We start from the raw sequence: 14,008 nt of genomic DNA on the forward strand, positions 1-14,008 counted from the left end.
CGTTTATGACTTTAAATTGGGTTTTATACTTTTACAGCTTACAGTGAAGCATTATTCGTTAAACTTAGGCTCGCGAAGTGTTCGAGAAATCAATCAAATGCATTCCTCAATGCACCCTGGTCTGATCTGGCAGATATCGTTTTACGCGAATTTTGTAATTCTTGTATTTACAAATTTTCCACACTTCCATCTCTTATTCGTTCCTCGAATTCTTTTCCACCATCTCTCACCCAGTCTCCTTTTCCATCACCTTTTTTCAACCATTATCACTTACATATCTGCTTTCGATCTACCCTCTCTCATTGCAAATAACACTACTACCATCATTCCAGTACCAATACCATTCTCAGAACTTCCGCCACTACCTCTACCATCATAAATCCATTATCACCACCATTACTACTTCCAAGCAACTATTGCTTCTCTTACAAGTATCGTTATCACTACCACTACCATTATCACAACACTAACACTACCACCACCACTGCCCCTACCATACTCACTGTCTCTACCACGACCTATACTATTCCCACTTCTACTATTACTGCTACTACCACTACTGTGTCCACCACTACTGCTAAAATCACCACCACCACCACACACATTGTCACTACCTCTACCAAAACCACCGCCACTATGACTGCCCTTACCAGTACTTCCACCGCTACCATTGCCACTACCCGTTCCACTACCACCATCACTACAACTTCTACTACCACTGTGACTGCCAATACTATTACTACCGCCACTACCACAACTACTACCACTACCTCTACCTCTACCATTAGCACAACGCAACCACTATCTTTATCACTACCGGTGTCCCCCCCATTGCTGCCAGCATTACCACTAACGGTACCGTTTCCACTATCACTACCTTACAACTACCAGAGCCATTATCACCACCACTGTCATTACCATACCCATTGTCACTACCACTACCATTACAACTTTCCCTACAACTACCACCACCACTACCACTTCCACTACTACCACTTAATGACTTAAGTATTTCACGCATGATATAATTCATTTCTATAGAACTTCAAAGTGGACTCCATTTAAGTGAATAGCCCCAAGCTGAGATATTTATTGAAAGTGAACAAATTTGCCTTCGTTGGCATATTGTTACAAGGGATTTTTTTGAGGCCCTAGAAATGTTGTGTAATATTTTATCAGAATAGGGGCGTGGCCCCGCCCATAAAAAAAGAAATGTCTCCCGATTTCCTCTTACAATAAAACTTGGTAAGTAAAATATCATTGATACAAAACTTTTTTTTGGTAAGGTATAACTTATAAGCCTACTCTACGACCCTTTTGAACATCCTTTATATAACCGTGGGTGTGGTCTTTAACCAATTCCGTCCAGTTTTACTAGAAATATTTCCTGCTATAAGGAAAATATATTGTAACGAATTTAGGGAAATCCTGGTTATTATTGCACCTTCTGCTAACGTTCGAATCGCCAAACTGTTGAATAAATCACTCCAATATTCAGTATTGCAAATTGGTATTTATTTAGATTACTTTAGAAGTACTTCACAATTAGACTTCACTTCATAACTAATAGCGTGCTTAAATCAAAATTGATTAGTCATTCGTCAGCTTGCGCTGCTTTTATACTCTCTGTTACCTGATCTGCATATTTCTCCAAAGGTCTAGACGTTGCACCTTCTAGAATTGTTGTATCTTCTGCTTGGTAATTTTAGTTATATGCGTGTGTATGCACGCTCAGCACGCTGAGTATATAAGAAACCCAAGACATATTATTGTTTTTGTGCTAACAGTGCTTCGCCCCATTCGATGGGCACGACCACTCACAAATTGTCATCAAAGCCCTCTAACGGGAGTCCAAGGAAACTGGCTGTTTCAACAGGGGCGGACCGTAGGGAGCTTGGTGTTAGAGCCGTAGGTTACACATTACAAATGAAAGGATGGTTGGTGTCATCGCATACAGGAAATACATTACGTATGTCGTGGTTGATTGTGAACAAGTATGAGTTTAACCTGTTACAGTATCCAGAACGAAGTTGGGCCAGGGTGACTCGTATCTCCCTTGGTCGTGCTGCTTTCTTCTTCTGCAAGGGTAGGATATTGCATATTAATAACAGGGTTCACCATGCGCGTCCTGGCAAAAGCGTTAAGCGATTCTGTGTAAATTTTGCTTAGGGCCTGCTTATGCTTGTCTGGATCAAGCGGCTGTGTTGGCAGGTGCCGGATCTCGTCAATGTGGTTAAGTAGATGTTCCCTTAATCCCCGTGGAGGCGGTGCTAGCTCAAGCAGTTGTTTGCTATGATGACCTAGTTTATGACAATTTAGCAAAAACTGCATCATTTCGTTGTGCTCTTTAATTTTGAGCTCTTTGGCCTCACTTTGTATGTGGTGTTCGGGGGTCATAAGGAGACATTCAGTGGCAGTTCTGATAGCTGCATTATTACAGGCGTGCAGCCTTTTCCGGTATGTGTTTTTAAAACCAGATGTCCAAGCTGGTGACGTGGTTAGCAACGTTTCGTTATCTTTTCCTCAAGTGCTGCCGGCAAGTGACTTGAAAGTCAGAGTATTATCGAACGTTACCCCTAAGATATTTGGGTGACTTACAGTCGGTAGTGTGACACCATAGACGTAAAGGTCCAATATATGCGTCATCTGTGCCTTCGACGTCGTAAACAGAGTGGCCGTGGATTTTTCCGGTGATAATGCCAGGTTGTGCGAGGTGAAGAGACTAGAGAGATCACGGAGGTAGCTGTTTATTTCAGACACTTATGCATCAATTGAATGATGGCCATAATCGTGCAGTCCTCGGCATAGGAACTGATATATTAGACGAGGTGCTCGGTCTAATCTTCTGGAAGGTATATCGTAATAAATTTTTTTTGTTTCTCTCCTCTGTTGGCTCCAAAAATCTAATTCTCTTCATAGAAAGTGAGAGTAATTTTTATACACGAACTGATAAATTGCCAAAGAGCAGTAATTATGTTTCACGTGCTATTATGTGTATATATTTATACACACATACCTACATATACAGTAGCAATTTGCTACACCACTTTTCCCTTATGGTACACGGTTTTTTCGTGTCAGTTTATACTCTCACTTTTGTTACAAATTTTTTTCGTATTCTTTATTAACATTTTAAGATCACACGTTTGCGCTTTTGTAAGTTGTCTTTTGCCAATGATGCGTTGAAGCAATGTGGGCGGGTAAAATTGTTAAATATATAGATACTATATAGTATTATATATTTGTACGTTTACCTTTAGGGCTTTACGGGCTTGAGTTCGTGCATTGAATATATCTTTCAATAGAATATTGTGGGAATATAATACTAGATATAATATGCAACATCTTATTCTGTGTGTTATTCAAAACTTTCTGTTGCATGTCATATTTGTTAATTACGGTACCAGACTTGGCGTGAACTACCTTCACCTGTTGCACTTAAAATTTTTCACGGTCATTAGTAGGTGACATCTATTGTTTGGCACAATTAGGTGGTAAAAACTAAGCTTATAAGCTCAACATATGTATGTGTGTATGTATATTTGATCCTTTTATTTACTTTATTACGCACGCGCACACACACATGTTCAGTATGAATGCAATTTGTTTAACTTAAGCGATAATAGTGCTTTGTTTTTCGAAATAGAATTCCCAATATATTGGAAAACCCATTTGTATTTCTTAGTAAACAAATATATAAAAGTATGTTAAATGTATGTATGTACATTAGGGTGGGTCGATTTGTATGGACGAAAGTTAACCGATATCGCGCCATCGATTTTTCGATAGGATTTGGGCTAAGAAAAAAATTCCACTACGTATACCCAAAAAAATAATTTTCGAGCATGCGAAATTTGATTTTTTTGACTTTTTTCGACTTTGATTTTTGAGGTTTTTTTCTTGACCTACTAAAAAAATTTTCATATGTATACCCTGGCCGACCCAAAAATGTCCGCTAAAAACGTTGGCGATAACAGTTTTTTTTTTTTTTTTCAAAAAACTGTTATCGCCAACGTTTTTAGCGGACATTTTTTTTTCATTTTTTTCTTTCAAAAAACTGTTATCGCCAACGTTTTTAGCGGACATTTTTTTCATTCTTATTTTTTTTTTTTTCAAAAAACTGTTATCGCCAACGTTTTTAGCGGATATTTTTGGGTCGGACAGGGTATACATGAAAATTTTACAATCAAATAAATTTTTTTTTAGTAGGTCATGATGAGAACCTTAAAAATCAAAGTCGAGAAATAGTCAAAAAATGAGATTTCGCAGGCTCGAAAAGTTTTTTTTGGGTATGCGTAGTGGAACTTTTTTTCCTGAGCCCAAATCCTATCGAAAAATCGATGTCGCGGTATCGGTTAATAAATCGACGCAGTCTAATGCACATTCATTAACTCATGAAGGCAATATATGTACATCTTAATATATAAAAATCACGTACTATCACTGTGTTTAACCGCGATGGACTCCTAAACTACTTAACTGATTTTCAATTTGTTTTACACCCCGTGTGTAGTTCGATCTAACTTGAAATGAATAGGACAAATTTTTTTATTTGATTATACGTAATAATAAAATGTTACGTATACGCACCGGCACTCACATTTTCAGGTGGTGGGGATATACTTCCGTGTAATTGGTTGGTGTTTAATTAAACAAAGTGCTTATCAATAAAAAATATTATAGCGAATGATATCAAGTATAGCACATCACCAGGCCCACCGATAAGGTGGGGGGTTAGCCCCGGGCCCGGAGTATCTGAGGGGGCCCGCGATTTAGAGGTACTATGACATTTTTTAATTCATGAGTCTTTAGTTGTTCCATGTGCAATTTTTAAGCCGAATTTCACAAGCAACGAAAATCTGCTTTTCGTTTTAATATTATAGTGAAGTGTGAAAAATAAAAATCTATATATATAAAAAGAAAGGCTAAAATGTGTGTTAGTTGGTCGCCGGTGTTTGAAGAGATGCGTTGGTTGATTTTGTTCAAACTTTCACACAAGTTGCGTAAATCTCACGCGGTGGTTACTACATAGGTTTGGTTGCGATCGACGTACAGGGTCTCAAGATATAGGCCGAAACGTGGATCCGAGTACCCCTAGAACGTGTTTATAGATTATGGATAACAAATGAAAGATGTTGATGAGTGCTTTAGTAGAGGGTAATTCTCATACCCCTGGGTGACTAGGGTCTCGAGATATAGGCCAAAACGTGGGCCAGTGAATGCCTAGACAGTGTTTATACAATATGAATATCAAATGAAAGCTGTTGATGAGTGCTTTAATACAGAGTAATATATTATCCAGAGACTGACTGGGACTGGGATTAGGACTAGGACTGGGACTGAGACTCGGAGTGGGACTGGGACTGGGACTGGAACAAAATACATACCACCCAATGGGACAGGCAATAAGGGATGCAGAGAATGAGAAGAAATTGAGAGAAGAGAAAACAGAGAAGGAGATTGAGAAAAGGATAGAATGAGACGAAGATGGAGATAGATGAAGCGAAAAAGACGGAGGGAGGAGTGAATAAAAGGATTAGGAAAAAGTGAAGAGGGGGGAGGCAGAGTCAGACGGAAAAAGCTTATTAAAATGTATGCAGATAGGCCAAATTTAGGGCAGAACAACGTCTGCCGGGTCTTCTAGTTTTATTTATAAATTTTTCTTCACTAAAGTTCATTGCATAAGACTTTTGTTCCCTTCATGTAAACAATTTGCACGGTTGCCACAGCAAAACTTGTGCTGGCTTGAGCTTGTGCTGTTGCTCTGTTTGACAACATCATGCGCGTATTAGCTTTGTTCACGGCAAGCTCCCATTTTGCACCCCCACCCCCTCCTACCCCCTTTTAAACACAACAGACATCGATGCAAACGCGAAACACAGAAGCGTCTGGGGCGAACAGCCAAGCCCGTCTATTTTGTTAAACGCCATTTAAGTAATGCTGTAAAGTGGCATTTCGATGCCACTTATTTTTGGGCTTGCAGCCACACGCACACACACACAGCAAAACACTATTTTAATACATTTTAGTTTCTTTTATTTAAAAATATACTTTTTGGTTTGTTCATACAAATATATATATATATTGTTTTAATTTCTTATTTTTATAATTTAGTTTTTCTGTCTTTCTAATTTGGTTCACTTTAGTTTTACTTAATTTTTAGCGTTTTGTTCTCACGCGGCGGCCGGCTCAATTCTAACTACAAACTGTAGAAAAATGCTGACGCTTCAAAGCGGCCCTGCCGCTATGCCAAAAGTGCATAGCGGTAAAATCGCATGATGCAGTGGCGTGATAGAGTCGAGTAACGGAAGATTCAGCCAATCAGAATTCTCTCCGTCATTCGACTCTTTCACCCAGTAACGCCAAGTGCATACATGCATGGTTGCATGTGGCGGTGATGCCAGCTATTTTAGTTTTTAGTTTTATTTTTAGTTTTTAGTTGGCTGGCACAACATGACGCTACATCATCCCCCTTTGGAAAAGAAGAATTTGGCAAGGTGATCAGTCTTGCCACATTCTTCTTTAGGCTATATCAAAAAGAGTTAAAATTGAAATTTGCAAAAAGAAAAAAGGAAAAGTTAATTTTTAGATTTTGATAATTTAGTTTAGTTTGAAGTGAGCCGATATTTTATCTTGTATGGTAAGCTTATTGTATAAGCTACTACTATTACTACTACTTAACGTAAGTAAGTTGCTATCTTTTTATATTATTTAGGTGACATATATTTAGTAAATTAGCTCGTATCGAAATTAACATAAAAAAAAAATTTTTTTTTTTTGTTACATTCCTTGGCGCATTCTTAAAATATATTCATATTTAAAGATTAATTAGTAAAATTTCAAAGTACTATAAATTTTAATAAAATGTTTGGATACGGTTTTTATGTACAGTTTTTTCAATTTAGGCCGTATTAAAAATTAACATTAACAGGTTGTTTAGTTTGGCCTTCATTGGCATGTTCTTAAAGTAGGTTTATATGCAAAGATTATTTTCGGCTATCAATTTAATTAATTTTTTGTATACGATTTTTGTGTACAGTTTTTTCAATTTTATTAATTTCATCAAAAATGTTTACATTTGGTCCATCGATATTCTTTATTATGTAGGGACCCTGATATATATTTCTATGTTTATTTCTCGGTTCTGTTTCTACTAAAACCCTATCATTAATTTTAATTTCTAAAGGCTTAGCGGTTTTATCGTATAATTCTTTATACTGTTACCAGGTATTTAGAAAAGTCACAAATCATAGTAACAGCGAACTTGTTACCATAGTTTGATTCTGGAAGTGGACCTATTGTATCGATAATCATTATATCAAATGGTTTACAGGGAGTTGGATTGAGGACAAGATTTTATTTTGTTTTTGGTCTCACTTTATTTAAAAGACATTTATTGCAATTTTTCACAAATTTCGCTATATCACGTGTCATGTTTTTCCAGTAATATTTAGTTCTTAATTTGGCATATAACCTTTTTGTTCCGCAATGACCTCCTAACAGTGTGTCTTCGTGATAAATTGTCATAAGTTTTTGTTTCTGTTCATTGTCTGTTATGGTCTCTACAGGGTCCGTCAATATATTTGTAATGATTTTAAAATTTCATTCCCGCGGATTTTAAAATTCGTAATTGAAAAATTATTGAAAAATATATCATTTTTTGGCCATTCTTATTGTTTAATATTGTGATTGTCGGCTGCTTTTTCCAGCCTGGAAAGTAACTCATTTAAATTCGTTATTTCGTTAGCAGTCACGATATTAAGTAAATTATATTTTTTATGTTTTAAATGCGCATAAATTTGTAAATTGGAGATCTCCTTATGTTTATTATATTGTATTGTTGATTTTACTCGCGGTATCTTTTTTGAAAAATCGTATGAAAATTTATCATAAACTTGTACTTTATTATCGTTAGAGGTCGTATCATTTAAACTTATTTTTTCATTTTGTAATTCTTGTTGTTTAGTTTGTGATCGCCTTTTAATGGCTAAAACGTGTTTTGTCGAATCTTTAATCTCGTCTATACTTATACGCGAAAGAGCATCAGCCACAACATTCGATTTTCCTTTAATATATTCAATTGTAAAATTGTATTCTGAAAAAGTTAATCTGATTCTAGAGAGTTTCGAGGAAGGATCTTTCATATTGAATAGATAAACTAATGGTCTATGGTCTGATTTTACCGTGAAATGTGTACCGTAAACATACGGCCGAAAATGTTTTATAGCAAAATGTATTGCTAAAAGTTCTAATTCTATGATTGCCTTTTTCTGTTCGGCTTTATTGAAAGATTTTGATGCAAAGCAAATCGGTAAGTCATTATCTCCATGCTTTTGGCTTAATATAGCGCCACAACCACTCTTAGATGCATCTACAGTGATAATAAATTCTTTTGAAAAATCAGGGTTTTGTAATAATTGAGGAGAAATTAATGATAATCTTAATTTTTCGAAAGCATTTTCGCAAGCATCATCCCAAACAAATTCAACTTTTTTCCGATTTAGACGATTTAAAGGGGCTGCCAGTGACGCAAAGTTAGGTATAAAACGCCTATAATAATTTGCAAATGCAACGAATCGCCTAACAGCGTCCTTGTCTTTAGGCTTAGTGTATTTTTTAATTGCGTCTATTTTTGAGTCATCTGGCAGCAGGCCTTTGAAGGTGCATTTGTGGCCTAAAAAAGTTACTTCAGAACGAAGGAAATTGCATTTGTTGGGATTTAACTTTAAATTGAATTTTCTACAAGTTTCGAAAACTTTTTCTAAATTTTTGAGGTGATGTGTCTCGCTACATCCGTTGACGATAACATCGTCAATGTACATGAAAGCTTGATTTGGCGAAATGCCTGAAAATGCTAATGACATCATACGTGAAAAAGAGTTTGGTGCTATATTTAAACCGAAAGGTAAAACTTTCCAACGAAAAGCTCCTCGATCTGTACTGAAAGATGTAACGTCTCTAGAATTAACATGAAGTGGTATTTGGTGAAAACCAGAAAAAAGATCTAAAGTTGAAAAATATTTGGCTCTGCCAAGATTGTCGAGTATGTCGTCTACGCGTGCCAACGGAAATTTGTCTGCGATAAGCTTTTTGTTGACTGCTCTGAAATCACCGCACATACGATAAGACTTTTGGCCTGAAGGATCTATTTTCGGTACCAAAATTAAAGGACTGTTATAATTAGAAAAGCTGGGTTCTATTAAATCATTTCGCATTAAATTTTCGACTTGTTTATTAATTTCTTCACGTTGTGTATATGGTAAACGATAATTTTTTATATAGACTGGATTTTTATCAGTTAAACGTAGCTTTTGTTCGTAAAAATTATTTAAAGTCATACGATCAATTTTTAAAGCGAATACATCGGCATATTTTAAGCATAAATCTAGTAATTGTTTTTGAGCATAACCCGGCATTTGATTTTTCAAAATTTTCGTTAATTCCTCTAATCGTTTTTGATCTTTTGAAGTTTCATTGATTTTGTAGACATTGTAGTTGGTGATATCTTCCGTTACGATATTGCAATTGTTGACATGTTTTACTTCGTCAGTAATATTTAAAATTTTTATAACTGGATTATTTGTGTCAACAATGCACTTTGCCGTAAAAACACCACTACAGATCACTTGTGAGTCTACAAAAACGGGATTGTCGCATTCTGGTAATTTAAATAACCGATAAACTTCACATCTCGGAGGAATAACTAAAGAATCAGTGCTTGTGCCGTGTAAAATTGGTATATTTGCGTTATCTAATCCGGTATTAATAGTTATGCTATCGCTTGCATAATTAATAATGCATTTATTTAATTTTAAAAAGTCTTTGCCGAGTATTCCGTCTGAAGGTATATTGAAATCGTCGTTAACTACATGTAAAGTATGCGGTATTAAAAATTTATATGCAATTAATTTGGTTTTTACTAAAGTTGAAATTGTTTCTGCTGTTACGCCTGTTATATTAATAATTTCATTACTATTAAAGTTACAATTTTGAGATAAACTTGAAATTTTGATTAAAGAAATATCTGCTTGAGAATCTACTAGAAAAGTACACGGTTTGTAGGAATCGCTACATTGGAGTTCAATAAAATCTGAATAATTAAGGTTCAAGCAGTAGACGGATTTTAATATTTTTGAAGAAGATTCGGTTAATTGTCTAAATCGTGATCCTGATCCCCCAGTGTTCGCTCCTGAGGGTCGTTCACGTTTAAAGCGCGTACATTGGCATTACTTCGCGAATTTGAACGTCTATTATTATTATTAGCATTATTGTTACTACTACTAGGCTGATTGTTTCTATTAGTGCTATATCTGTCATTATTACCTCTATTAGAATTATTGTACCCATAATTATTATTGTTGTAGTTATTTCTATTGTTATTGTTGAATCTTGCATTTGGATTTTTGTACCTACTATTGAAATTATTACCTCTATAATTTCCTCGAAAGCTACTTTGCCAATTACCACGAGTACGGAATGCTAGTACTTGTCTTTCCTTAACTTCATTATTACGTTCAACAATCATTTTTGCAACTACGTCTTTTGAATCACTGAAGGTAGTTGAAGCCAGGATGGATTTGACCAATTCTGAACGAGTGTTCAACCTGCACACATTCACTGTTTGCTCTACGGCCATTTCATGTGCCTTGTCTTGTGTCATACCTTCAATAATCAAAGAACGTTCCAATGCGTCGGATAGTTCTTCAACGCGCTTAGCAAAGTCTGAGTAGTTATTATTGATGACATGTAAAGACGCGATTTTACCAGAAACAACTTTCGAGTTGTCGGGTTTTATTCTATTTCTCAAGGCAGTCTTTATGTCATCGACTGAATTTATTACGGTTGGTAATGCTTCGCGTGCTTTTCCAAGTTTGGATTTCAAAAATGCAATAAAAGTGCTATTTAAATTTTCATCTGAGAAGACTTCAATTAATTTTATTTTGTCGATAAAAGATTCTAATGCCAGTGGATCGCCGCTGTAGTTGTCCCTAATAATTGAGGCGCAACTGATAATGAATACCTTTTTCTGTTCTGAGGTTACCATGATTGAAATATTGTTATTCGATTGTAAATCTGAAGAAGTATTTGTTGAAGGCAAAGTAGAAGAATTTAAAGTAGAGTGAAAATTGGAAAAGTCAGCTCCTGAATGAAAATTGGAAGTGCTAGTTAGTAGGTTGTCTGAATTATTAGACGGATTTGCTGAAGGCTGAGTGTGTATAATATTAGTTACTGACTGAAAATTTGAATTATTACTTTCTGCGATATCTGAGTCATTAAATCCTCAAAAATCTTCTTGACGAGCTAATGAACACCTTCCTTTAGAGCTTGATTTATCGCTGGAATTGCCCTCAGAATCGGACATGTGTTCGAAATAGGGTAATTTTATTGAAAATTATTTTAAAAGAAAAAAATTTTGTAAATCAGGTAAGAATTTTGTAAATCCGAGTATTATTTGAAAATCCTGTTAATATTTGTCGCGTTTGCTATAAATTTTATAAAATGGTAAGTGTGGTTAAGAAAATTATATAATTTGTTTTTTTTTGAAAACAAAGGAACATCCGGTCTGCGGATTTTCTCTAAATTATAGGCTAGAGAAATGCCTACCCCCCTTCCGTGCCGAACTTGTTTTCACAAGCCTAACCAAAATTTTTCCGAATATACGGCGATGTTTACGACCACATCGCTTTATATTGAAGGTATGAAAAGTATGACGTATATTATATCACGGACGCACCGCTTCTAATAAAATTTCCAAAATGTTTTTATAATTCCCATAGCAATCGAACAAAATGAATGAAAATATTTTATTGTTTCCATATTAAATTCAGTTTTTGTATATGAAGGCAAAAATTTCATTTCCTGGCATATCAGAGGACGATTTTATTATAAAATAATAAATTTTTGATTTAAAGAGGCTTAGAAACAGATTTGCTGTGATAATAATAAATTCAATATTATTTTAATTTTTCTCAAAACCATTTCGTAGGCGTTGAGGTTATTTGTTTATAAATATTTAGAGTATGAAAGTAAATTGTTTACAAAATATGAAAAACTGTTTGTCAACTTTTTCGACATGGAAATTTTTAAATTACTTTCATAAGCGTTTTTTTTTTTTTTTTTTTCAATAACTGGACGCTTATTTCTAAATGATTTATAAGCAAAAATTCACGGTTTTATAAGCTTAATGCAATTTCCATATTATTATAATAACCACTAAATTTCAAATATTTCCGAAAAGTTGCTGATTTAAATATTGCCAAAACAATAAAGTTGCAAGTAAATTTGCAACGCAAATCAATAGCTGAATGTTTTTATAGATAGGGCATTTGAAATTTATTAGTAGGCACATTAAAATATATAGTTGCTTACTGCTATGATCGGCCTTATGGCAAAACGCGAAACCCGAAATTTAAAATTTAGTTTACTTTGAATTATTATGCAAATTTTAAATTTTTATCAATATTGGTAGAAATATATGTAAGAATAATTAGAAATAGAAATAAATGGTTACATACGTATATTTACGGCAGTTACCCCTTTCTGCTGCCGGTCTGGTACTGCTTTTTCATGGTGCTCCACTGCTGCCAATATACTCTCCGCTGCTGCTGTTTTTGCTGGAGATTCCTCTGTCGGCGTTTACTCTTCCGGATTTTTCTTTCTCTGCTGATAAAGTTGTTTTCACGGCTTTAGCGCCATTATTTATTCGCCGTTATATTAAATGGTTTCTGGCGTGATTATGTGCCGTTAACCATGCGATTGGCTTTTTTTTTTTTTTTAGCGCTTTTGTTAGCTGTACACACCAGCATATATGTATATGTATATAAGCCAAAACTGCCGTGGCTTTATTTTATTTAAAAGTTTTACGAAAATTTGTTTGTAGATAATTTTTTAAGTAGTTTGTATAAATTTCGTGATATTTATGACATATTTGCATTTTTTTTTTGCGTAGGGTTAAATTTCCATGTATTTAGTTGAAAATGTCGAAATTTGTTAGAATTTAATATTAAGTAATGTAGTAAATTTTCGTAGTTTGAGTAGAAATTTTGATTTGTTTTCGCCAGTATTTCGAACTTGAACAATTTTTGTAATTTATTGATTTTATGCTTTTGTAGTAATTTTTTGAATTAGTTGAAAAAAAATGTTTGAATTTAATGTGTGTATTTCGTAAAGATTTGTTTTGCAAATACTTAGCTTAAAATTGTTTGTGGTATTTTTTTTGTTCAGAATTAATGGTGTTTACTAAATTTGTCCATACAGTTATGATTCTTCACTTTGAAAGTTTTTTTTTTTGAAAAATTTGTGTTTAAAGAATTTTAGACTTTGAATTTTTATGTAATTTTTTCATTTTGTACTTTTTGTAGTTTTTTCTTCGTTTTAACATTTTTATATTTTTCCTTTATTTAAAACGACCCATGCACTATAGACTTTTGCCTTCTCACACTTATGCTGCTTCTTCCAGAATTTTGTCAAAATGGTCCAATAAAGGAGTCCAATGATGAGGCATATACCCACACATTTTGGGTTTCACTCTACGGCACTTCATAGTGTTTTTTTTTTCAGCACATTTATTACAATCTTCACGCATTTTACATCTGTAAAATTTAAGACTGTCCAGTTGTCCACTATTTTACAATCTGCAGATTGTGTCACGGTCGCCATGTAAAGTGGCATTTCGATGCCACTTATTTTTGGGCTTGCAGCCACACGCACACACACACAGCAAAACACTATTTTAATACATTTTAGTTTCTTTTATTTAAAAATATACTTTTTGGTTTGTTCATACAAATATATATATATATTGTTTTAAGTTCTTATTTTTATAATTTAGTTTTTCTGTCTTTCTAATTTGGTTCACTTTAGTTTTACTTAATTTTTAGCGTTTTGTTCTCACGCGGCGGCCGGCTCAATTCTAACTGCAAACTGTAGAAAAATGCTGACGCTTCAAAGCGGCCCTGCCGCTATGCCAAAAGTGCATAGCGGTAAAATCGCATGATGCAGTGGCGTG

Source organism: Eurosta solidaginis, chromosome 1 (assembly GCF_040869045.1).
Source record: "Eurosta solidaginis isolate ZX-2024a chromosome 1, ASM4086904v1, whole genome shotgun sequence".
NCBI classification, from domain to species: domain Eukaryota; kingdom Metazoa; phylum Arthropoda; class Insecta; order Diptera; family Tephritidae; genus Eurosta; species Eurosta solidaginis.